Source organism: Glycine max, chromosome 4, assembly GCF_000004515.6.
Source record: "Glycine max cultivar Williams 82 chromosome 4, Glycine_max_v4.0, whole genome shotgun sequence".
Lineage (NCBI taxonomy): Eukaryota > Viridiplantae > Streptophyta > Magnoliopsida > Fabales > Fabaceae > Glycine > Glycine max.
The window spans coordinates 10,410,626-10,436,851 of record NC_016091.4 but is presented as its reverse complement, the minus strand read 5'-3'; the positions used below and the strand labels follow the sequence as shown (position 1 = coordinate 10,436,851).

Below are 26,226 nucleotides of genomic sequence, written 5' to 3'. Positions count from 1 at the left end.
ATAGCAAAAATTCATAAATTATTTAAACTTTCTTTTTAAGCACACATTAATTATTTAAACTTAGAATTAAATATTTTTGGATGTTTCATGCACTCATAATGAAAGTTCATTTGAATTTGAATTTTTAATCTTTAGGCCTGAAAACCACCTATTCTTTGCTCCTGATTTCTATGGTGCACAATACACACAAACCCATATAGACAAACCCACACGCAGTATCATTCTATTCTCATGCTTCTTATTGTAATTACTTGATTAACTACTTAATTAACAACAAAATGTATGAATTAATTATTTATTATTTATTCAGGTTGCATGCTCCAACCATTCAATACTATGCAGAATCAACAAATAGGCCATGAGACTACAAGCAATTCCTCTGGACGCGGATCTTTAGTGCCTTCTACGTATGAAATGTTTGGCCTCAGATTTCCACTTTGTTTACTTGTTTTAAAAAAATGTTATTTAAAGCTTTATATATAAATTAAAAAATTATTAATTAGCCACAAGTTTAGAAAAATATAATTACATTTGATTAATTTATCTTTTTCTTATTTAATTGATATTATCTCTTCTTTTACTTTATAGAGATGTCAAAAAACTTAATAAATTAAAAGTGGACAACTAATAATAATTAGTGTCTTTTTCAATTGAGGAGGGGTCAAAATACTCTTTCCAATAACTATCTATGTATCAATCTCTGTGTGTGTTAATTTTATTAATCAAATTGCTGAATTAAAAGTTTTTATTAAATAAATGAGGTTTATAATTACTCCGTTAAATAATTAAATTTAATGTATAATGTATTTCTTAAAAAATATAAGTAAAAGTTGATTATAGAACTACATAAATACAAATGTTAAATTTATTTAAATTGTAATGTATACGATTGTTGAGTTAATATTAAAATATTCAGCTATTGAATTAATAAAATTTAATATATACATATAGTTTTTGAAGGGAATAACTTTAAAAAAAGAGTTATCAATAGAGTAACTTGATTTTTTTTAATTAATTTGTTGTATGAACAATTTAAAACCGACAGGTATATCCATTTATCAAATATGACATTTTCATTATGTTAACGATATTCTCTTATTGGCATCCCCCGTTGTATGAAAATCAGGGTCAACGTCATCATTCCCAAGTCATGATACCTAATGGTCATGGACTACAAAATGGTGGCTTTGTGCAATAGTGTTGATCAAACTTTATCAATAGCCATTAACACTCTCGCCTTGAAGGATGCTATGACATTTTTTACCAACTGCATAAGCAGTACATTAATTTCCATATGATAATTAATAATTCATTAACTTTGCAATAAATAGGTCCCAAGGAGTACCAAATCAGATTAGCAAATACAATCAAAGGATGAACACTCCTAATCTACAACAGGAGAGTAACACAAGATGACAGACACATAACTCAAGGGTGGCTTAGATTACACCAATTTTAAAGTACCAGTTTTTTTATCTCCGTCTCGTCTGAAACAACAAAGATTATTTTCATCTCAATGATATGATTTTACTGTAATAATTTTATTCACGCGTCAAATTTTTTACACTATTTTTTCATTGTTTTTTAGACAATATAATAAATTAAAAAAAACTTTATTGTTATCTATATTTCTATTTTCTCCGTAAAAAGATAAATGATAAAATGAAAATTTTTTATAGAGTGCAACAAGTAGCCACAATGTCAACAAAAGAAGTCCATATTCGAGGCATCATAGGAAAACTTTCTTAACCTTTATCGACTATGTAATTTACTGCAAGTTATCTATGATTTCTCCTGCAATTTACATCATTTAAAATGAGCATATCAGTGAATATTGGAAAGTGTTCCGGTTGATTTTCTTATAAGGCATCGACCAAGAAGAAAATGTAAAAAGCAAAGCACTTTTTATATTTGAGAAGTTATTCTTATATAATAATATTGTTAACAAAATTTACAAACATTGAGAGATGTAAGCAAAGAAGATACTAAATTTCCATCCTAATTTGTTATTAATTGGAGTGAAAGAAAGAAAGAAAAAGGAAGAAAAAAAATACACTGAGAAATTGAAAAATGTGACAATTGATATGATAAAAAGTAAGAAAAAATGTAGTGAAAATAAGAGGGAAAAATTAAGTATATATTTATAATAATCCTTAGAAAAGAAGAGTAGATAAGCATAATACAATGAAAAGAGATAAAAAAAAATTAATTATATTGTGAAAAATATTAAATAAATAATATAACTTGCTAAATTTTTATTAGAAAAGAGGCACTAGGGAAAGAAAAAGAAGAAATAGAACTATAAAAATAATACGAGATATGACATTATAAAGAGATAAATAATGAGAAATGAAATTGTTGATGAAGTGTTTGATATATTGTAAGTTTTGTATACACTCCTAAAATTATATATGTTGGAAGTTTGTAAAACTCTTTTCCCAAGTTAAGGGCCTTGTATACTTGGCATTCTTATTTACGTTGTTAAATGTGTGCTTAGGACACAACCTTCTGAAGCAATCCAAAGAGTACTCAACATGAATCCGACAAGAACAGTTACACACAATGTTCTTTCTGCTCCGCAAAATCAAAGTGGGAGGGTGAAAACATCTGAAGCATTTCTTTTCTTTTTATTTAAGACGATGATGATGATAATGTATAATCACAATTGTAAGTTATAAAATATGTTAAGCTGTACCATATTGTTAACAGGGTACGTGTAATTATGATCTAGGAAACCAGCTGTGTCACTAAGAGTGGTAAAACCCATATCATCAAGATGTTCTCCTTTTGTGTATGCATGTGCATATAGATTTTTTTTTCTTTTTTATTAAATATTATTATTCTTGGAAACAACTAAAGACGGAAAAATGGATGTTGCATGACCGAGATGTTATGAACCACCACGTCTTGGTCGTCCCCGAAAACAATCTGCGCCAGAAGAGTAGTCTTCTCAACATCGATAGGTAAGCGTTTTACTCAAATTCCTAAATTGTAGCTTACTGTCGCAATAGTCTCCAAAACTAAAACTAAAATGTCTTGAAATTTAATGCATTGAAGATTTTTAGTCAAATAAGTATTGAAAGTGTAACGTGCTATTAGAGTCCTAAAACTGTAGTTAACTCACCATGCATGCGTTAATATGTTGTTTTTCTCACTTTATTGCGATAAATAATTTATGAATCCAAGAATGAGATTATGAGATTCTTTTAATTGGTGTTTTTAATTTTTTGAGAAGTTGCAGAAGGGTTTTTCCAAAAGAGGAAAAGCTGCAACAAGAACAAAGTACTCCTGACAGTGTAGTTAATAGAGATCAAAACACCATACCTACAAATCCAACTACTGCTCCTAGGTAGATTCCGCTCATGAGACAATTTCCCTACTGCTCATTCTCACCATCCCCTTCTGGATTTAACTCTCACACTTGAAAGTGCAGAAGAAACTTTTTTTTTTTTTATGGTTTTGAATTTTAAGGCATGTTGTAAACTTTGTCTATGACACGAAATTTGAGAGGACGGGTATTCCCATTTACCCCATCTCAGATTATTCAAACCACCATCACCACCACCATTAGGTAATTACAATTCTCTAAACCACTCACTTTATTTTTATTAAATACCAGTTGCCAATGTGCAAAAATTTGATACTATATTGCCAATAATTAGTTTTCTTGTTATTCAGAAATATTCTAGCAAGGTACTGTGAGTCTTCATCGTTACAGAAAAATTACATTGCAAGTCGTTATTGCAGATAGTTAATTTCTTCATGTAGAGAACGAATTTGCCTAGCATGCTCAAATGAAGCGTCAAGTGCCTGAATTGCTCAAGAGCATTTGAATTGGAATAGAAACAAAGACTATAGTTTCCAGTAATATTAGTTGCACACATAAAATTTGACAAAACTAGAAGATAAAAGGTTATGTAATAAATTTTAGAGTGCAAATAATATTATCTGGGCCTTACATGTCGATGTTGTTTTCGTGTACATATACAAATTTTGCAAGGCAGTACAGGATATATTTATCATTGGCTGGTGTTAATGTTTTTGGGACATCTAGCAGGTCAAACACTACTACAGAAATAAGTTTTTACGACAATAATTTTACGTTATTTGATAAAAAAATCTTCTTAAAAAGAAAAACAGTGGTAATTGTGTAAATAAATTCAACAGTCTTGTAAAAATCATTTTAGAAGAATTTCATTCTAAGACAATTTTTGAAAAATCATCTTAGAATATTTTTTACTGTTCTAAATATCTCCCTCCACTCTCTCACACTCTCACTCTTCAACTTCCCGTCTCTCTCTTCGACTTTCCCCCTTTAGGGTTCTTCACACCGTCACAAGAGGGACCAAGGCCACCTCCCTGTCAACACCCTCCACAAGGTTGCCATCAAGGCTGTGGATCTTCTCACCGTCATGGCCATTCGAGTCGAGCTCTCTGACTGCAACTCCCTCGTGAAGTCCGCCAGCACTTCCCTCAATAGCAAAGTCGTTAGCCAATACTCCCCACTCCTTGCTCCCCTAGCCGTCGTTACCCTTGAAATCCATTTTCATTAAAATAGGTGTTTTTTTAGCTCATCGTTTTGGTCTCATATTGTTGAAGTGCGATGCCATGGATCCAGATCAGGGCTCTTCAAAAGCCTGGAAGGTAACTCACATACACCAAATCCCATTCTTTCTCTAAAAAAGTTAATTTTGGTTGAAATTGATGTTTGTTTGTTGTGTGTGGTTCATTCAGCTCAAGTTTAAATTAAACCCAGGAATCTCAAACCAGTCTGAACTCCCAAAACGTAATTGAGCAAATTCACTTTGAATTCCGCATAGATAGAAAAAGAGATTAGAAAATGAAAAGTCAAAATCCAATATTATATAAAAAACTAGCGTACCTCATTGTCCAGAGGCTCTTCGCTATGCGAAGGTATGGGGGAGGGATGTTGTACGCAGCCTTACCCTTGCATATGCAAAGAGGCTGTTTCCGGATTCGAACCCATGACCAATAAGTCACCAAGGCACAACTTTACCGCTGCACTAGGGCTCGCCCTCAAAATCCAATATTATATATATTACGTAATTTTCTTTCATTTTGTTTAAATGCTCGAAAGAAAAAGAGGTTAGAATAAAAATCAAAATGTTTATATTCTAAAGTCAATACGAACTTTTAACTTTTTTTTAATCTCTTTTATAGTTTTAATTCGTTTTGGTCCTTTTTTTTTTATCTCTTTTATAATTTTAATTCGTTTTGGTCCTTTTATCAAATTATTTTATTCAGTTGAATGAATCAACAAAAAAGAATAATTTTTTTTTTGTTTAGGGTGGTTTTATGTTGGGGAGATTCGAGGGGAGAAAACACCGGAAAGATTTACACATGTGGACCACGAGCCGCCACATAAGTGAACCTGATACCATACTCTAATCCAAAATCTTAAGGCTTGGGTTTATGGATTTTCTCCTCTCTTATATGGTGCTCAACCTTTCTACTTCTACCCGATGTGAGACTTCACCTCACACTTGTACTCCAATAGTTTTATCCATATAAACTTAGATTAATTAAATAATTTATCTAATATCTAAGTACCTGATTCTACACGAAAAGAAAAAGAATAACAGATTCGAATCTCAACTAGTGTTCTAAGCATTACATTACCTTTTTCAAGATTTTTTTTCTTTAAATAATTAACATAACTATCAATTAAGGTGAAAAAGATTAAAATGTCCTTTGACTCATGCTTGCAATACATAGTATGCTTACATTGAAGACTAGGACATGGATATTAGCTAGCTCTTTGAAAGAGGCATGAAGATGGAACACTAACTTGTTTGAACGCCAAAGAAGTAGTAGGGGTCATCACTATTGACCATAAATAAGTCCACTTATAAGCATACTTTGATTCATTCAATCACCTTTGCACTGCACACGCCACACTGATAGAAGGATGACTAGCTAGCTTGCACAACAGCAACCAAAGGGGGTTAATGGAGGTAGCAACCGCATAGCAGCCGTCAATGTAACACCCTCTAATAACCTTCCTACACCATCTCATCAGGATGACTACTCAAATCATGAGGTCCTTCTCCTTCTTTCTCTTTATTTTTAATTTTTTTATACAAAATTTAGATCAATTATTCATGTATTTAACTTTTGTTCTGAAGAAGTTCATTTAAGTTGTGATTTTTACATATAAGTTCTCAAGTCACATTTTTTTGGGGCACTTACGTATAGGGTGACTCTAATTAATTAGCTTGATGTATCTGATATATACATTTTTAATATTGGTGCATTAATGATGATACAAAAAACTGGGTGGAAAAAGTTCCTTTCACATGTAGGTCCCGGCTTTTTGGTCTCCTTGGCTTACCTTGATCTGGAAATAGTAACTCTCTCACTCTTTAATATATGTGTATTCCTTTATGGCATGACATATACCTGTGTTTGTGTGCTTATTGGTTATTTTCCATCTACGCAGTGGAAACTGATCTACAACCTGGAGCTGACCACAAATATCTGGTATAGAAATTAAGCAACGAACTAAGAATGCAAACCAAATTACAGGAAATATGAATATAGAAACCATAACATATACTTGCACAAAAACTAAAGATGTATTGATATGAGGTTTTCTTAGCTTAAATAAAAAAAAATATAAGCTATAAAATTGAAATTATATGTTGTGTTGTATTCAGCTGTTGTGGCTAACACTAATTGGACAGGTGTTTGAGCTTATAATTCAATCATTGGCTGCGAGTCTCAGTGTAACCACTGGTAAGATCCTAAATGAACACTGCAAAATGCATGTGTGATTATTGTGATTTGAATTTTGCAGGCAAACATCTTTCAAGGTTGTGCAGATGCAGTCAAGTCAGAGGCCTATGCAGATGCAGTTAGATTTTCCTCCCTCTTTATCAGGCATATGGAGATTCTTCATTCCCGGATTGTAAGCAAGCTTCTGTAGAAGCAATAGCTGTTGTAGTAAAAAACTTGAAGGTATAGTTCTTATACATGTGTGTGACTATTTGGACATGAACCATGGGCCAAAATGCAAGTAAGGGGACACTATGGATTTCTTTATCTATTCCTTTCTGAAATTATTTTGGGCATGTAAAATAAACAACATCTTATTTAATTGTTAAGTTATTATTTTGCTGTATCCTACCTCCCTTGACATTTTTCTCTCTGACGAGGGGAAGCTATTTTCAGATTTTGAATCAATACAAGTGAGACTTGATGCAGCAATGCTTCTTAAGCAGTTGGATTTTCCGGTTTGTACTTCTTTTTTAAAAAAATAGATGTGTTATTTTATCCCATGTTTTCTGTTATAAAAATCAATGCGAAAGGATTTTATTTATTTATTTATTTTTATTATTATTATTATTATTATTATCAAATGAGAGAGAAGATTAATATAGTGCTAATTTAAATTTGAGCATTTCAATATTTCAGTCAAATGTAATTATTTTTGCTTATTATAAAGGCTATTTAATAACTCTCTTAATTCTAGTTGTAGCACATTTACCTTATATAAGGATTGTTAAACAGGTCCTCCAATTGTCTTTGAAGAAGAGAAGACAATGATTGCTACCATCAAGTTTTAAGGTATTCCTTTCTATTTTACATAGAACTAAGCATATAGGGATAAATTTGGCTACAATATTGTCAAGAGACTCAAGAGTGTTTTTTGAATGTAGTCTGAAGAATTGCAATGTGTGTTTTTCTTTCTATTTTACCAGTAATATGTTGTGTGTGCATGCTAATGTGTGTATAACTTTCTTCAACTCATGAAGTACGATTTATTTCAGTGTTATGAGAACCACCTAGTTTGGTTTTTCTCTAATAACCTAGAGTCACTACTAAAAAAAGGTTTTCTACATCGCTCCATTAACATCGGTTATTGCAAAAACCGATGTTAACGAAAACACGATGGCATTTTTATAATTAAATGGAGTTACTTAACATCGGTTTTAGCAAAACCGATGTTAACTACTTCATGTTAACATCGGTTATTTAAAAAACCCATGTTAACATGATGTTAAGATGAATATGGTAACATCGGTTTTGGCAATTGTGGCTTGAAGAAAACCCTACATACAATCCTTCGCTAGGTACTAGGGTGTTGAAACACTCGTGGGTGCTCAAAGCTCAAAGCTTTCTCCGTGAGGTATATAGGCCAACTTTGTGTTCTTTGTGGGTTGTTGTACCTGTGTGCAGGATGTTAGAAGGATGCTAAGTTTGGAAGGAGTGATGTGGTTATTGCATGTTGGTAGAAGTATGCTAAGTTTGAGTGGGTGTTCATGTTTTATTGATGATAATAATAATAATAATAATAATACATCTTCAGTTGCAGTATTGCTGATTGAGGTACGAGGAAAGCTTCCAGTTTCGTGTCATTTTGTTAGATCTCATTGTCATTGTCATTGTTTGGGTTCGAGGTAAGCTTGGTCTCTTTTTCATTTGTAGTTTAGTTAGCAAACATGTTGAAGTTTGTCTCTGTTAAGAGGATTATAAAATTCCCACCTATATATATGATGTACATATTATAAAATGCAGTGTTTACTAAAAGATGCTTAACAACTACACAATCCCTGTCACTGGCCTAATAATAAAATTTTGAGGGGATGTCTGTTTGATTAATCTGGCATAAATGAAAAAAATTGAAAGAAAAGTATAATACATTTACAATGTAAATGTTTTGGAAGTATCATAAGCATTTTGATTTTAGAGATCGAGAAATAAAAAAGATATATCAGTTATACAAATGTGTGTAAAAGTAATATAGTTTACTAATTTGTCCTGTACTTTTTTGTTCAATGTTGTAAATAGTGGTTAGGTATGATGTGACTGATTGGGTTAGTGAAAATTGATTGGGCAGGGTTTGAGCAGAAAGCTGGTCCATATATTGTCTACGTTGCTTTTTCTAGTTTCTTGGGCAATTTTCAGGTATCCCATTTCTTCAATTTTTGAATCTTTGATACTAGTTTACGTGTGTGAACTGCAATGCATTGATTGCTGGTGTTGCTGCAATGTTTGAATGTTTTGATGTAATTGCTGTAGCAATAACTCCCGTAAGGCTACCTACTTTGTTGCTTTTGTTCCTCTGGTCAATTGCTTGAGTCTTTTGGTCAATTGTGTATATTAGAGTTGTAGTTAATTGATGAATACTAAAGAAATGTAGAGAAAATGCTTGACTCTTTCTCATCATGCTGACTAACTAGTTTGTAGGTTCAATATCCTTTAGAAGTCCAACTATTTGTTGCATGCAGAGATACGTATTTTAAGTGGAAACATTTACATTCAAATAGAATTCAATTCTTAAAAGAAATAGAAGCATGTTCACCTGAAGTATAGCTTTTAGAAAGACGACTAAAATGTTGTGTGACACACTACTGCTCTTTCTCTGTCTTTCTGTCTCTCTCTGTTATCTTTTGTCTTCACCACTATTTGACACACTGCTGCCCTCTATATGGCGTAAACTCGATAGCTAATACACAGACACACACACACACAAATGAATGCATTGGGTAAAAAGTTAGGGTAGCACCTGTTGTAAAAAAGATGGTAGATTCTTGCCTTAGAGGGTTGAGCACGTGTGAGGATGATCTTATAAGCCTTAGTAAGGAGAGTAGATCAGATGGAGGATAGCCTAGTCACTAGAGGCAGAGGGAGACTAAGAAAAACCATAAGCAAAAGAATTAAAAAAGATTTAGAGATACAATGGAACATTATGGCATTGTCTGATTCATGTAGTGAACTCCACCTAGTGGGAAAAGGCTTGGTTGTTGTTGTTTTATCAGTCACTGAATAGAGTTGGTTTTACTAATTAGGGTCCTTCAGTTATCCCAAAATAAGATATATGGCAATACAAGTACATTCAGCCACTCCAAATACATAACTTAAACATACACAACTGATGAAGGAATTAGATTCCTTCTATTTCACATTTATTTAAAGCCAAGGACAGTACTTCAGCAACCATAGAGCCCTTAGATAGAGATACTGTTGGGAATTCCTCTGAAAGTCAATCCCTCCTCACTAGAAGGATAGAGCAAAGTGTAAGGCATTTTAGCCGGCCCATAGTGGTTTCTCAATGTCTCATCATTGTTCTTCTATATAAGTTTCTTTTCAATCTCTTCATGATTCTTTCCAAACCTCTTAAAGGTCTTTAATGGACCGGCATTAGAAGTCCAGTAGTCACCACCATCTCTCTGCCCAAGGTAGAACTCATCAGATGCGTGCCTTGATAAAATTTCTATAATTGTAAGGTCAATGAGGGTCTCTTTCTTGCCAGTAATAGTCTTCAAAAACTCCTTCTCATGGTTCTTAGCCAACGCATCATATTTAGGAGACCCTTTCTCAGGCATGAATCTCCTGCTAATAGTTGGCCTATTCAGGATTAAACCTCCATATGGTGGATACTGTCCAAAGTTAACAACAACATGAAGAGCTGAAGCAATCCATATGAGGGTAGCGTAAGCTTCAACCAACTCTTCACGAGTTTGCATCTTTTGCCACCATGGCTTATCCTTCAAATCCCCATGACCCACCTCTACAAGTTCTTTCCACCAAGCTTGGAGCTCGGGGTCTTTTTGAAGTTCCTCATCTAACTTGTAGTAGAATGAGACATATTCTTCCACCCAAGACTTGATAGCATCCCATATCTCTAGCCCATCAGAAGCATAAGGATAGTCCTTGATCAAAAGTCGAACTCCATGGGGAGCAGATGGATCCTTAACAACAACTCCTCTGAATTAAAAGCACCCAAATAACATTGATTAGCACAAGAGTTATATCAAGCCTGAAGCCTTTTTTCTTCTTATGCCATTGATGACTTTTTATATCATGCATTCATGTGTTCCCCCATTGTATGCACTTTGTGATTTCTTTTCTTTTTAATTTACTGTCAAACACAAAACTAGAGCTGAATCGGAACAAGAAACTGTTTCCAACACAAAAGACTAGAGCTGAATCCAAACAAATAGAAACAATCATGGCTAGAAATAAAAAAAATAATAATTAATATAGAATTAGATTGATGGAAAATTTGGGACTGTTATTCGTTCGTTGGCGAGACTGAGAATGAGGTGACAGAGTTAATTTCTGGCTTATCAGACTAGCCTGGGCTTTGAAATAGGCTAGGTCAGGCCTTAAGAATTGGTCCATAACAAGCCTTGGTCCATAACAGGTAAAAACCTTGATTTATTTTAATAACTAAATTGATAAAATTTACATTTTATAATAACTAATTAAAAGTGTAACTTTATAAAATTTGGCAAACAAGCCAAAGACTAGAGAAGGTAGGTATATAAGTGACTTACATACTAGGAAAAGATAATAAATTAATAAGTAATTATTGAGTCATTAAATTAACCGAGCTAATATTCTTATTAACCTAATTTTTATTTTGCTCAACTTCTTCTAACTAACCTAATAATATAAGGCTATGTTGAACAAAGTATTTTAGTTACCTTTAAGTTTTTTTTTTAGTTGAAAAACTTATTTAACTGTTTGGTAAGTAAGTTTTTTTAATAGCTTCTTAATAGTTTTTAATGTTTTTTAAAATACTACTTGGAATAGTATTTTTTAAAATCCTAGCTTCTAACTTTTAACTTTTTTATATTTTCTTCCATTTTTATTCTCAATACATTTGTTCAATTTTTTTATTATCTATTTAAAATAAATCATAATTTTATTATTTTTATATCATTTTACACTTTTACAACTACTTCAAGAATTAGTTTTATGGAGCACTTATAATTTAATATGTTTTTCAGTTTTCAACTAGCAATTTTCAACTTTCAGAATAACTTTCTCAATTTTGATTTGATATAATATGAATGTTTATTACACATGAATGCATGATATAAAAAGTCAAACAATTAGTAAAGAAAAAAGTCAAATGATTTTATTAGGAAATAAAATATGATTTAGTTTCATTAAAAAAATGTAATTATGGAGGAAAAATTCTTTTAATATCTTTTTTATTCCTAAAACTTGAATAAATAATGGACCTAAAATTTTCTCAATATTTGTGTTATTTATCTTGAATTTAAACCTGTTTAACTCCTTATTATTTAGAACCACAAATGTTGATAACTAATTATTGTTTTATAAACTATTGTACCCAAACATATATCACTGTCATTTTCTTTATTAAGTAAGTGGTAGCAATGTAGATGAAGGATCCGTTGAGGGAGAATGAGATGATTGATCATTCAAATCAATGGTAGAAGATAGAAACCCCATCCCATGTGAGAATGGAAATTAGGAATAGTGGGTGCATCATTCTATTTGCACCCTCCCACTCCTTTCCCTCTACCAGACATGCTCTTATTTTCTTACTCATTGTCCACTCTAGCATAATCAATTAGAGAGAGAGAGAGAGAGAGAGAGAAGTCTATCTATCCATCATCAAGGTAGTAGCAGTAGTAGTAGGAACACCCAAACGACATAGTAGTGAATGAAATTGGGGAGAGGAGAGGATGAAGGGCTTGTCCTTTACAGACTGTACTTACTCCCTTGCCCCCACTAACCAACACTCTCCATTCTCATTTCATTTCTCTATATAAATAACCAAACCCTACTATACTATACTCTCCATTCTCTATACCAATGTTGATGTTAACCTCCTACCCCTAGGGTTCCTCTGTAGATGAATAATAATTAAGGTGTCTCTGTCTCTGTTTCTGTTTCCGACCACATTGACTCCGATGAATTCCCCACCCAACTTCATTCTTGTCGTTGTTGTTGTCTCTTCTTTTGCTCACTATCTCTACTCCTTCCTCCTCCCTCCCAGAGCTCAGATCTCTCCTCGAATTCAAGAAAGGCATAACCCATGTGTAATAAACATTCATATTATACACCAGTATACATGTTGTATCCAAGGAATTATATGCTAAAGTCATTTTGCTGGTTTAGATTCCTAAGGTCCCTCCACCATTGGGAATGCCAACCTTTGACAGATAATGAAGTATATATTAGTAATGCAATCCTTCTCATTTTCTTAACATTCAATTTCAATGGATGGCCAGCTTTCTTTTTTTTTTTTTCTCGTGGTTGACCGCTGATTTTTCTTTTGTAGTTTTCTTTCTGTCCACTTTTACCATCATTCCCGAAAAGTGGAACTACTCATTATCTACCCCCACTAGTCCTCTTCCACTTAATTCACTCGTTCCAAAATAACAGGAAATAAATAATAATTAGCATAGCAAGGCCCAGTTTACCCTTAGATAGTAAGAGGAAGGCAGATAAATGTTCGAACAATCTCTATTCTCTAACCTATAATGGACCCCATGGAATGGCCATAAAATGTACACACATGTGTGTGCTACTATTTATCAAGTTGGTTAAGGTTCTATCAACATTAGAAACTTAAATTCAAAAAATAACTTTGTTAAGAATGTGTGAGCTACGGGAACCATTTAGAATCTCGTTGCTTGATCTCTGCTTCAGCTTCCATGGTGATTGTGGTCTCTTTCAAATCCCTTGTTGCAGATCTGACAAATGAACCTATTAGTTGCCAAGAGAGTTTTTGGAGACCACCTTCTCACTACCAGTGGGAGGGATTTCTCTTTTACTACCCACACTAGAATCCCATACTTCTAATGTGGGACTAGTCTCATACGGCATAGGATCCTAACATTGGATGTTGGTTAGCATCTTGCTTTTGCTTGTATTATTATAACTTTATAACGATATTTAGATCTTGTTTACCATCTTGCTTTTGCTTGTATTATTATGACTAGTCTCACAACTGTTGATGTTGATATTTGTATGTTGTTGTACGTCATCAATATAATTTGCTATATAAACAACTGTTGTTCATGCTGAGTGAACCTTAGATTCCCGTTTGAGACTGAATGCAATGATTCTTGCGGACAGTTTGCATTAGCCATTATATTTAGTCTTGAATTGTCCGTTTGGACCGTTTGGGGAGATTGCTATTTTTATGTTAGATTCATGCGTTAAGGTTATTATTATTTTGATTAATTTGATGATATTTCGGTACAATGCATTTCAACTTGTTCTCTGAGTGCATACTTGATTATTGGGAAATTAATTTCACCGATGTCATGTCATGTACTTGGAGACCAATGCAAAATGCTGTCGAAATTTAGTCAAATTTTTTAAAATAATGGTAACCTTGACGTGTGAAACTAACATAAAAGACAGTTTTCCTAAATGGGATAGGGCCACACCTATAAATAAAAAAGTGAGATTTTCATGCACGGAATTGTTTAGATGAATCAAAGTAGCCCAACATATAAGGATGACATCGAGCAGTTCTTGCAATTTGTTTCAGAAAAAGGTCGACCGAATGAAGAAGGAAAATATTATTGTCCTTGCATCAACTGTTTGAACGGAAGACGACAACTACTGGACGACATACGGGAGCATCTATTGTGTGATGGGATTAAGAAGAATTACACGACGTGGATATGGCATGGTGAAGTGACAAACATGCAGAGTGGGTCCCAATCTGAACCGTTTGATGTAGAAATGGGAGATCGCTTGGAGGACATGATTCATGACCTTGGACAAGAGTCTTTTCAGCAAGCACACGCCCCTATGTATGAAGGATTGCATAGTGATTCAAAGACGCCTTTGTATACGGGGTGCAAGAATTCGTTAACCCTATTGTCTGCAGTGTTAAGTCTGGTTAATGTGAAGGCGAGGTATGGGTGGAGTGATAAAAGTTTTTCCTCACTGCTTGAGGTAGTGCATAATCTGCTTCCAGAGGACAACACGTTGCCTAAAACTTACTATAAGGCAAAAAAGATACTGTGTCCGATGGGTATGGACTATCAGAAGATTCATGTTTGCCCCAATGATTGCATACTGTACAAGCATGAATTCCAAGAAATGTCCAAATGCCCTATCTGTGGGACTTCATGGTACAAAGTGAAGGATGAAGAGGAAAGCAATTCTGATGAAATCTCCAACAAGGAAATGACATTGATGTTTATCTAAGTCCGTTGGTTGAAGACCTCAAAAAGTTGTGGGACGAGGGGGTTGTAGTGTTTGATGCGTTTCGCAAGGAGACGTTTCAAATGCGTGCAATGCTTTTTTGTACCATTAATGACTTTCTAGCATATGGGAATCTCAACGGTTACAATGTTAAGGGTCATCATGCATGCCCCATCTATGAAGAAAATACAAGCTACATACAACTAAAACATGGAAGAAAAATAGTCTACAGTAGGCATTGCCATTTTCGAACACCCAATCATCCTTACAGACAATTGAAAAAAGCTTTTAATGGAAGTCAAGAGCATGATATTGCGCCGATACCATTGACTGGTGAGTAGGTATATCAGCAGGCTCAACACCTGAATACTGTATTTGGAAAGACCTAAAAGAAGGATAAAAGTAAGAGTTGCATATGGAAGAAGAGGTCCATTTTCTTTGATCTTCCGTATTGGGCTGATCTAGACATTAGACATTGTATTGATGTTATGCATGTGGAGAAAAATGTTTGTGGCATTGTGATTGGGACGCTCCTTAACATTCAAGGCAAGATGAAGGATGGCTTGAATACCCGTCAAGATCTAGCTGATATGGGGATATGATCACAGTTGCATCCAAGGCCTGATGGGAAGAAAATTTACTTGCCCCCAGCTTGTCATACTTTGTCCAAAAAGGAGAAGATAAGTTTTTGTCAGTGTCTTCATCGGGTGAAGGTTCCACAAGGATACTCTTCAAATATTAAGAGTCTTGTGCAGTTGAATAAGCTTAAGCTTGTAGGGTTAAAGTCTCACGATTGTCACGTGCTCATGCAACAATTGTTAGTTGTGGCTATACGAGACATCTTGCCAAACAAAGTCAGGTTAACCATAACTCGCTTGTGCTTTTTCATCCATGCTATATGTAGCAAAGTCATTGATTCTGTCAAGTTTGATGAGCTGGAAAATGAGGCCGCAATTATACTATGCCAGTTGGAGATGTATTTTCCCCCTTCTTTCTTTGACATCATGATTCACTTGATTGTGCATCTGGTCAGAGAAATCAAATGTTGTGGTCCTGTTTATCTACGGTGGATGTACCCGGTTGAGCGATTCATAAAGATCTTAAAAGGTATACAAATAATCTATATCATCCAGAAGCATCTATTGTTGAGAGGTACATTGCAGAAAAAGCCATTGAATTTTGTTCAGAATACATTCAGAAGGCTAAACCTGTTGGCCTTCCTGAGTCTCGGCATGATGACATAGTAGGTGGTAAGGGTTCAAGAGGACTGCATGTGATCACTCCAAGTGTAGAAGATTTGTTACATGCTCACTTGTATGTCTTGAACAACAGTAATGAAGTTTTGCCATACATACTTAAGCATGAAGCTTTAGTCAAACAGAATAATCCAAAAATTTCAAAGAATTGGGTGTTGAGAAAGCATAACAAGACTTTCTGTGATTGGTTTAAAGATACAATCTTTGCAGATGAGAATGCTTCAGAAACATTAAGAAAGCTAGCATATGGGCCTAAAAGAAATGTTATAACTTGGCAAGGATACGACATAAACAAGTATTCATTTTACACAAAAGCACAAGATGACAAAAGTACAATGCAGAACAGCGGGGTCACCCTAAGGGCTGAATCTCAACACTTTGCAAGTGTGAATGACGCTAATCCCTGTGTAGCTTTCATCCCTTACTTTGGGTTCATTGATGAAATTTGGGAGCCTAACTATGTGAAATTTACTATATGGGTTTTCAAATGTAAATGGGTTGGCAACAACACTGGTGTGCGCACCAATGATATAGGATTTACGTTGGTAGACCTAAAGAAACTTGGTTACCACAATGATCCTTTCATCATGGCAGAACAAGCTAGACAAGTATTTTGCGTGCAAGACCCTTGTGATGAAAGGTGGGCCGTGGTTCTCCAGGGCAAAACAATTGATGTTAATGTAGAAGATGATGATTCATACATGGACACCTATGTTAGTCCTTTAACTGCACAAATCACTCCTAACGTTGTCGGAGAAGAAGAAGCTAACGACGTTCATGCTAATCGTAATGATCATGATGAAGGAGAATTGATTAACATCGTCTAATGTAATTTTCTATTTATATATTTGATTTTGCTAGATACATTTACATAACTCATACACATAATTCAAATTCATTAATATTTAATGGACATTTAATATCAGTCCATAAAATGGAGCAAATCAATACTACATTTCTATTTACAATAAAACATTGAAACTAAATAGAGTGTACACAAACCAATCATATGTGATTGGTTATTATATGATTGGTTTGTGTCATGGGTTTACTAATTGCATTATTGAAAACATGCATATATTGGATGAAAGCTTTGAAAATGGAACTTATGGCAGTTCATCTTAAATTGTTGCAGGCACTCTTCCTTCTTCAGATACTCTTCCTTCTTCCTAGCAGCTAGTGCCTCAATCATCTTCTTGTTAGCTCCAGACATTGACCTTGCTGTCCACACTGCTTTTGCAATCAGGTTACTCAACACAAATCTTATTGGCATATTGTTCTTTGATTTTACATACATCAAATGTGTAAACATAGATTACATTCTTATCCAAACTTTGGTTTTTAGTTTTTGGTCGGAGCAAGCTAATTGAAATTGCTTAAAATAGACTCTAAGATGCAGTACCTTCAATAATTTAACACAAATTAAATGCATCTCTAAATAAGCTACAGGATGCAATTCTCAAAGTAAAAGATGCAAGTAAAAATAATTATAGTTGAAGACAATCATTCAAAATTTAATTTAGGTAAATTTTAAAAAAAATAACTAAAAGACCCGAGAATGATGATTAAGATTAATCCCAAATTTAGCCAACGCACCAACTACTTGATTCACTTCTTGGTACATGTTAGTTCACTTGATTTGGTCCCTATGGACTTCGCCAAATTATAGCAAGAAAGAATATTGCAACAGTCATCAGTTAGCAAAAATTAATAGCATTGCTAGAATGAAACTCAAAATACACAACAATCCTGATTCCAAGCTAGATGTAATTCATGCCAAATTCCCCAAAACTCTGCTACAAGTACTGAACACGAGCCTGACTGAGAGGATGCCATCATTTTGGAACCCAATTACCCAGCCAAATACTTGTCTTTTTTCGATTTTTATTTTATTTTTCTTCGTATTTGTCTCTAACAAATTTTATTTTTGGATTTAGAATGACTGAATCCCAGCCCCGAGTAGAAACCCTTTAGCACAACCTTCCTTCACCACATTATGCTGTATTTGCAGCTTCAAATATTATATAGATTATACAACTGTATAAGCCTATTAAACTGTTTCATACAAGATATGGAAACAAACAGACGACTACTTCAAACCAGTTTCCATGGTGTAGGCCACCAGTATGACAATGATCCATCAAGTAATGGGGAGGATGATGGTTCCACCTCCTCCTTTTGAGATTGCTCCATCATATTACTTTGAATAACTTTCTGATTAACTCCTTGCATCCTGAACCTAGCCTTATTGATACTATCTTGTACGAATATGTGATCCTTCAAATATGGCACTACATGCTTTTTCATATCCTCTTTGGAGATTCCAAGATGATTTCCTAGAACACTAATGAAGTGAACTTTTCCAGTTTCATCTAGAGTTCTTAAGCCTATCCAATCCTCAATGTAGAGTTCTGTCTGTGAAGTAGATTAATAGAGTAAAAAATAAATCAATAAGTGTGTTATAGCAAGAAACCTTGCACCAAAGTTTACATTTTAATGTTTCGTAGAACTGTTATTTGTTTTTTAGTTTGTTCTGATTGTTTGTCCAATAAAACTTATAAATTACCATTCCATAAGTCTACTCTATCTAGTACTTTGCTAGGAATTGTCTTTTGATATATGGGGCCATGCCTCAATTCCTTAAACAAATTAATACCATTTGATGCCATTTTGATTGACCATTTCTCAGAAACATGTTTGGCTTTGCCCTATTAAATTAAAATCATATGACTCAAAATCATTGGTGGAAAATCAATTAAATGCCAAAATCAAAACTTACACTAGTAGTGGTGATGAATATCTCAAGTCACATAATTTTCTAAAATATTTAAGGCATTACTCAACTCAACTGCCCCCCCCCCCCTCCCCCTCCCCCTCCCCCCCAAATATACCTGAACATAATGGACTCACAGAACATAAACATAGACATCTAATTGAAACTGCTCAATGCCTTCTTAACCATGCTTCTCTCCCCTTTCCTTGGTCTTATGCACTTGAAATAATGGCAAATCTTGTTAATTGAATGCCTACTCCTGAACTATGTATGATATCTCCTATGGAATTTCTCTTCAAACGTCCACCTAATTATCTTAAACTGTGGGCCTTTGGTTGTTTGCGTCTTTCCTTGGCTTACTCCTTTCACAAATAATAAACTTCTTCCTAAGTACAAACTTGTTCTTAGGCTAGAGTTCCACTCAAAGCGCATTCTACTGTTATGATCCTCAAAGTTCAAAAACTTTTGTCTCATACTATCTGCATTATGTTGAGAATATTTTTCCCTACTCCTCCTTCTTTCAGGCAACTTCTCATGAAATCTCTCCTACTCCACAATCCAATTCCTCACCTTTTCCTCAACCACTTTCCATCACACATCATATGCAATCTGATTCCCCCAATTCAAATTTCATCCTCACCAACTAACTTGTCTCCTAATTTCTCTTCATCTAACAATTCTTATCCCACATTTCATTCTCCAACGTCAACTCCTCCCGTGTCCACTATTCTTGAATCATCTTCTCATTTCTCATCCTAACAACAACTTGTACACAAGGTCTTCTCTCTTGCCTGTGTGGATGCTTCTCCCTCGACCTCATTGGATTATAGGTCCATTTATCATATGGAAACATGATCTAAGAACAACTATTTCAAGCCAAAACAGCTACATATAGACAAGATACAATATTTATGAGTGATGTAAGGAGACTTTCAAAAGAGATACAAAAATTAGCAAACAGGAAGTTCCTTGCACTGGATTAAAGTTGATATATTTGGCAAGACAAGATACAACTGATTTCATTGACTTGCATACTTGCTCAGTATATCTAATGGAGAATGGTTATTAATTATTATGCATGTATAGTTCAATTTGGTTGAACTATTTCGAGCTGCTCCTTACACCAAAGTATGAATCACTAGACTGTCAAACCATAGATAGAGAAGCTAGTTTAAAGAGTACTTTTCTATTTGGGAACTAATACAAAATAACATTCTTCAAAACTCAGAGAATACAAAATCCGTGATGGAATAACATGCAAAAGTTCAAATATATATAGCTCAATGGAATCAAAAGAAAAACCAATGAATCACTCCTAATTCCTAACCAAAGGGGTTTTAAGTACCCAATGAGTGTACCTTAGTTGGCAACACACGTTGAGTTTGTGGGAGAGAACCTAAGTTTGATCCCTGCAGAATATACTCTTGGGGAGGAGCAAGGAACTTTAATTGTGACTAATTCCTGACCAAAGATTAATCTCATGGCCAGTTTAAAGGACCAAAGGTTGTGGGGATACCATGGGGTACTACCGGAGCCTAAGGCCCTAATTACAGTGGTATCAAACAAAAAAAAAGGGTTTTAAGGTTGTTAATTATCAACTCTTTTCAATGAGGTTGAGTATGAAACTTGGCAACCTAACTTATTAACTCCTATTTTCTTCCTCTTAGATGATCATAGCTCCTTTCCTTGTTCTTGAATTTCTCCTTCACTTCCTTATTCTCACTAGTTTCTCGTTTCTTTTCTTCCTCTCTCTTTAATTTGCTTCTCTACTGTTTTCCTTTTTAGTCATTCAAAGACTTCCCTTTTATTTCTTAATCTTAATTTTCTTATATATTTTTTAGGTTATTTTTTACTTATAAATCTTATAAGCTAGAATTAATTGCAAAATTAAAATTGCAGATATCAAACACAAATTGACTATATAAGGAGGATTGTAAGGGAAACTATAAGCATATAAAACCCCAACTCATTTTGAACTTTTGATTACTTCAACTAAAATTTATGCTCAATGATGAAGATGAAGATCCTCTGTTGAAGGCATACATTTACCACCAAGAAAACCTAGGGTATAGAATTAGAATAATTCCAGGAATCTAAACCTAATTTGTATATAACATATTGATTTGCCAAAAGAGATTAAGATCCTTTGTTCAATGCAGGTGAAAAAAATACCTGCATCTTCTCATACATGTTCTCAGATTCTTATGCATTAGCCTTCTTTTTCCTTCCCTTCAACTTCTTTTTTTTTCAAGGTGAACTTTTCTTCCCTCTGCTTGTCTTCTTCACTATCATCCTCAGTCATTTTAGACTACTCAATATTGAAAACGAGGAGCAAGTTAGGAAAAATTAAAATAATATTTATTTTCAATTTCCAGCATAAAATTAAATATACAACATAATAAACTTAAAAATGAAGAATGTTAATTTGATCCAGTTTTTTTTGGTCAGCCAACAAAGATTATATGCTTATATAGGTACAAGGGGTACCTCAACCTGATAGATATGAATTGTTTTCTCCAGCCATGATAACAAAATCCAACTATATTCAACTCAAAAACAATAACCTTCTCTCAAGAAAATGTCCTAGATTTCCATTAGTGGCCAAATACCAACAATCCTCTGTTATATATCAACAATCCTTGCTACTATGTGAGTTGATTAGCTAACTCTTATATGAATCATTATATATCACCCTTAGAATGCTGCATACATTTAATAATTTTATTGTCAATATATACCAGTCCTACAAAGAGAACCCAAAATCCTTCATCCAACATGATAACCGAGACCCAGACCAAAATTTAATCATCTCCATAATAGTATCACTATCAAGATATATCAACCACAAAATGAAAAATATATATTAATCTTTACTATTTATTTTATGAACAAGTTCAAAAGTACTTCAAAGCATGTACCAAAAAAAAGGTACTTCAAAGCAATTCAGCAAAAAAAAAAACTTGTAACATCTCATAAAGATATCATATCTTGATTTGCCGAAAGAGATTAAGGTCCTTATGTCAATGTACACATTTTGCAATAATAAATGTATAAGTTCTTTGTCTCTTTTTTGCCTTGTAAAATTTTAGGGGTGAGAAAATGTTTCTCTAATTTAAGGGAGAGTGTCTTTAGGTTTAAAAAAGCTTATGTTTATCTCATTCTAAGAAAATGAGTGGAAATTTAACCTATGATTTATTATATATCAGATTTTATTTGTTTATCTAGAATAGTCATACAAAATTAGTTTATGAAATTATAAATATTGATCACATTTTATTTAAAGAACTGTTGATGTCGATATTTGTCTGTAATCGAAATTTACATTTTCACGATGTATACAGGATCATGGCTTCTCCACCTACCTCGCCTCCTCCTCCTCCTTCAGACGCATCAGCTTCACCGTCTGCCGTGAAGCCGACATGCAAAGCCTGACGTCTATGATCCTTGTCTACTAGACCACCTGGTGCTGACAGACCAGTGGTCCACGTTGATCCTACTACCGGAAAGGCCGACGGTCCCCACAGGAAGAAATTAAGAACATATTTGGGGATTGTGGTGCGTGATAAGGTGGACGTCACGTACGAGAACTGGAAGGAGGTCCCTATTGCTCAAAAGGACTTGATTTGGGAGGATATTCAGATATTTTTCTTTTCTTATTTGATGTTGTTTAATTAATAGCCAAAAATTACATTATTGTAACAAAAAATAAGCTTATTTGTTATTCTCAGGCGGAATTTGAAATCCTAGAGGCTTCTAACAGTAGGATGAAAAAGAAGTTGCTTCAGACTGTCAGCGAGAGATGGAGGTAGCTTAAATCATACCTCATGAGGAAAGGGGCCCTTGCAGCCGATCAAGATGGTGTGGACGACACTGTCTGTGAGAAATACGACATAAGCAAGGAAAAATGGGCCCAGTTTTGCCAAACTCGCAGAGACCCTTCTTGGGAGGTATGTTCCTTTCCATTTAAGTTGTTTTTTCAAAAAAAGATTAACTTGTTATACTTCATTCTAGCAATTTGAAAAATTATTGTTTTATTTTTGCAGGATGTGCGCAAAAAGGCACAAGTCATCCAAAAACAAAACACTGCCCCCCACATTTTGTCTCGTGGGGGTTATGAATATTTGGAGCAAAAGCTCCTGGCTGAGAAGACCAAGAAGAAGCTGGAGGAAGATGCACAGTCAAGAAGCGTTGATGGCATCATCGACCCTCCATCCCCGGTCAGACGCCATGTGAAGTGGAAGATGGCCCGCACGAAGAAAACGGGGGAGATGACGACTGAGGCCGCAAAGGAAATCACTGAGAAGATCATAAGTCCTTTTCAACCAACCATTAGAATTATATTTCAATATTTTGTGAATGCCATGTACAACTGTGTGTTTTCTATGCAGGATTCCTTTAAGGAGCAGGCGACACAGGGATCCTTCGTCCCCCACGGACGTCAGGATGTTCTCATCGCTGCTATTAGACGTCCAGAGCACCCTGGACATGTCCGTGCTGCTGGAGCTGGTGTCACCATCAAGCAATACTTTGGATCGGCTCCACGGACATCTCACAGCTCTTCCTCCCTGCCTCCTGAAGAATTACAGCAGCTGACCCAACAAATCAGGGACCAGCTAGAGGAGTCCATCACAGATGTTAAATAACCGATGTTATATACAAAGAACTACAGCAAAAAAAGTGTATGCATGATGAACGTTGACATCGGTTTTCTAGTAAAACCGATGTTGCTGGCCATCGACGCCACGGACCATCTAAAGCACCCACAACACCAGTTCCTCCTTCCTTGTCATCTCCATGATCATCTACTCTATTTTCTTCAGATGATCAACGTCTACGATACTCTTCTCAATTTTTTACTAGAATCATATCAGACCCTAAGTACCTAGATATAGCTTTCTTTGATGATGAGACATTTGACTGCTATCAAGTATTTCAAAACTCTGGCATAATTGAGTTTATGTCTTTAAAGTTGCCTCATTATCCTGAACTAGTTAGAGTCTTTTAAAATAACTTAAGAATTCAGGATAGTACACTTTACTCTAAGGTGCATGGTATTCCTTTTGTCATTGATCAATCTCTGTTTTTCTCATTGACTAAATTACCCAGTCAATATGTTCCTTTCGAGGGCACTGTTGTTTATGACTGAAAGTTTAATTATTTGAGTCATGATGCTCGCCGTATGGTCTGTAATGACCAGGCTGATATGACCAACAGATTGTTTGTCGGGTCATCAGCCTTTGATTGCCGCATCATGCACTACATCATTGTTAGAATTTTGTTACCCAATTCTTCTAATCTTGCTCAAGCCTCCAAGGAGGACTTGATTTTGATGTGGGCTTTTCTTACCGATTGTCAGATTGACTGGGCCGACTTGGTTAAGTACCGTATGCATAAGGCATTACGGACCAATGCACCTCTTCCGTATCCTCAGTTAGTCACTCTTTTTCTTCGTCACTTTCAAATTCCTCTCGATGATGAACCTTTTGTTCAAGTCAAGAGATCTTTTGCCATTGGTGTTGGAGCGGTAACTTCTTTTGGGTACCGTAAGGATATTGATGGATAGTGGAATAGGAAACAAGATTCACCACCACCGGTTTCTGATGAGCATACTCTGTCTCCTCTGCCACAGAGAGATGCTTCCTCTACTCTTATGCATGAAGTCCTTTCTGAACTACGTGGCCTTCGAGCGTTCGTAGGTGACCGTTTGGATGCCATGGATGCTCATTTTAAAGGCATGGATACACGGATTACTCAGCTTGAAGATGACATGGGTTTCATTCGTCGTTGCTTCGATCCACCTGCTGCCCCATAGTTCTTTTTAGTAGTTCTTTATTTGAACCATATATTTGGCTTTTATTGTTTTAGTTATGGTTAACTTGCACTTTTATTACTATTTCTAGAATTTAAATTGATTGGTTCAGACTTTGAGTGGTCTGCTTCAGTTTATGACTGACTTTGTTTACTATTGATTGTTTTCCTTAGTTCTTTTCCTTATACATTGTTGGCTTTTTGATGTTGCCAAAGGGGGAGAGAACATGGGTTAGAAATCATTAACTTAGGTGTAAATTCCAAAAGATAGGGGGAGTAAGGGTTGTGTGTATGCACTATCAACTTGTATATAGTTTATCTTGATTTTAAGATATTGTCATCATAAAAAAGGGGGAGATTGTAGAAGCAAGATATTTTGATGTTTTGATGATGCCAAAGGATCAAGTGCTTCTCATGTTTTATTCAAGACAAGAATCCAAGAAAATCAAGATATATGATCAAGTTGATCTCTAGAATCTTAGGAAGAAGTTTCCAAATTGAAAAAGCAAAAGGTTTGGCTAAAGAATTTTATCTAAATCATTTTAAATTGAGATTTACTCTCTGGTAATCGATTACCAATGACCAATATGCTTTCTGAAAAGGTTTTAAATATTTTAGAAAGCATGTAATCGATTACAAATGGCTTGTAATCGATTACCAGAGGTTTGGAACATTTTAAAACAACCATAAGAAATTTGAATTTAAATTTCAAAGTTGTGTAATCGAATACAGTAAGTTGGTAATCGATTACCAGTGTTTAAATATTCAAATTTCAAATGAGAAGAGTCATAACTCTTCAAAAGTAACTATGCAATCGATTACACCATTATTGTAATCGATTACCAGTAAGGATTTTCGAATATAACTCCCAACAGTCACATATTTTCAAATGTTTTTGAATGGCCATCAAAGGCCTATATATAAGTGATTTGGGATACGAAAATTCTTGAGAGTTTTTATATACATATGGTGACACCATGATATTTGGCTATTCGTCAACATATCTGAAATTGATTTTGAGATTTTTTAATTTTTTTATTCTAAATGAATTTTTTAATATAATGTTGTGTGATTGGATTGATGTTTATAAAATCAATTTTGAATAAAACTGATTTTGTAAAATTAATTTTGATTAAAATTAATTTTTAAGTGAAACAATTTATGTTTGAATGCTATTATCTTTAAAGAAATTTTGCAAATAGCATTTGGTGTAAATTTTTTAATTCAAAGAAAATGTTACTCTTTTTTTGTATTTTTTTATATTTTTAATCAAATTGAGGTTTTTAGGCATAATCAATTTTACCTGACAACATCCAAACATCTTTATTTACTTTTTTATAAAAAAGATAAGGTTAATTAGACTGAAGTCAAAATCAATTTTCATTATTCTCTCACAATGAAATCAAATCCATTCTTTGTGTAATTTTTTCAACATAA

At 34.3% G+C, this 26,226-nt stretch overlaps 1 pseudogene; it reads right to left on the bottom strand.

The window, feature by feature from the left end:
- Window positions 1-9,863: 9,863 nt before the first annotated feature.
- LOC100781331 (linoleate 9S-lipoxygenase-4-like) lies at window positions 9,864-17,481 on the bottom strand (annotated as a pseudogene).
- Between the last annotated feature and the right edge of the window lie 8,745 nt (window positions 17,482-26,226).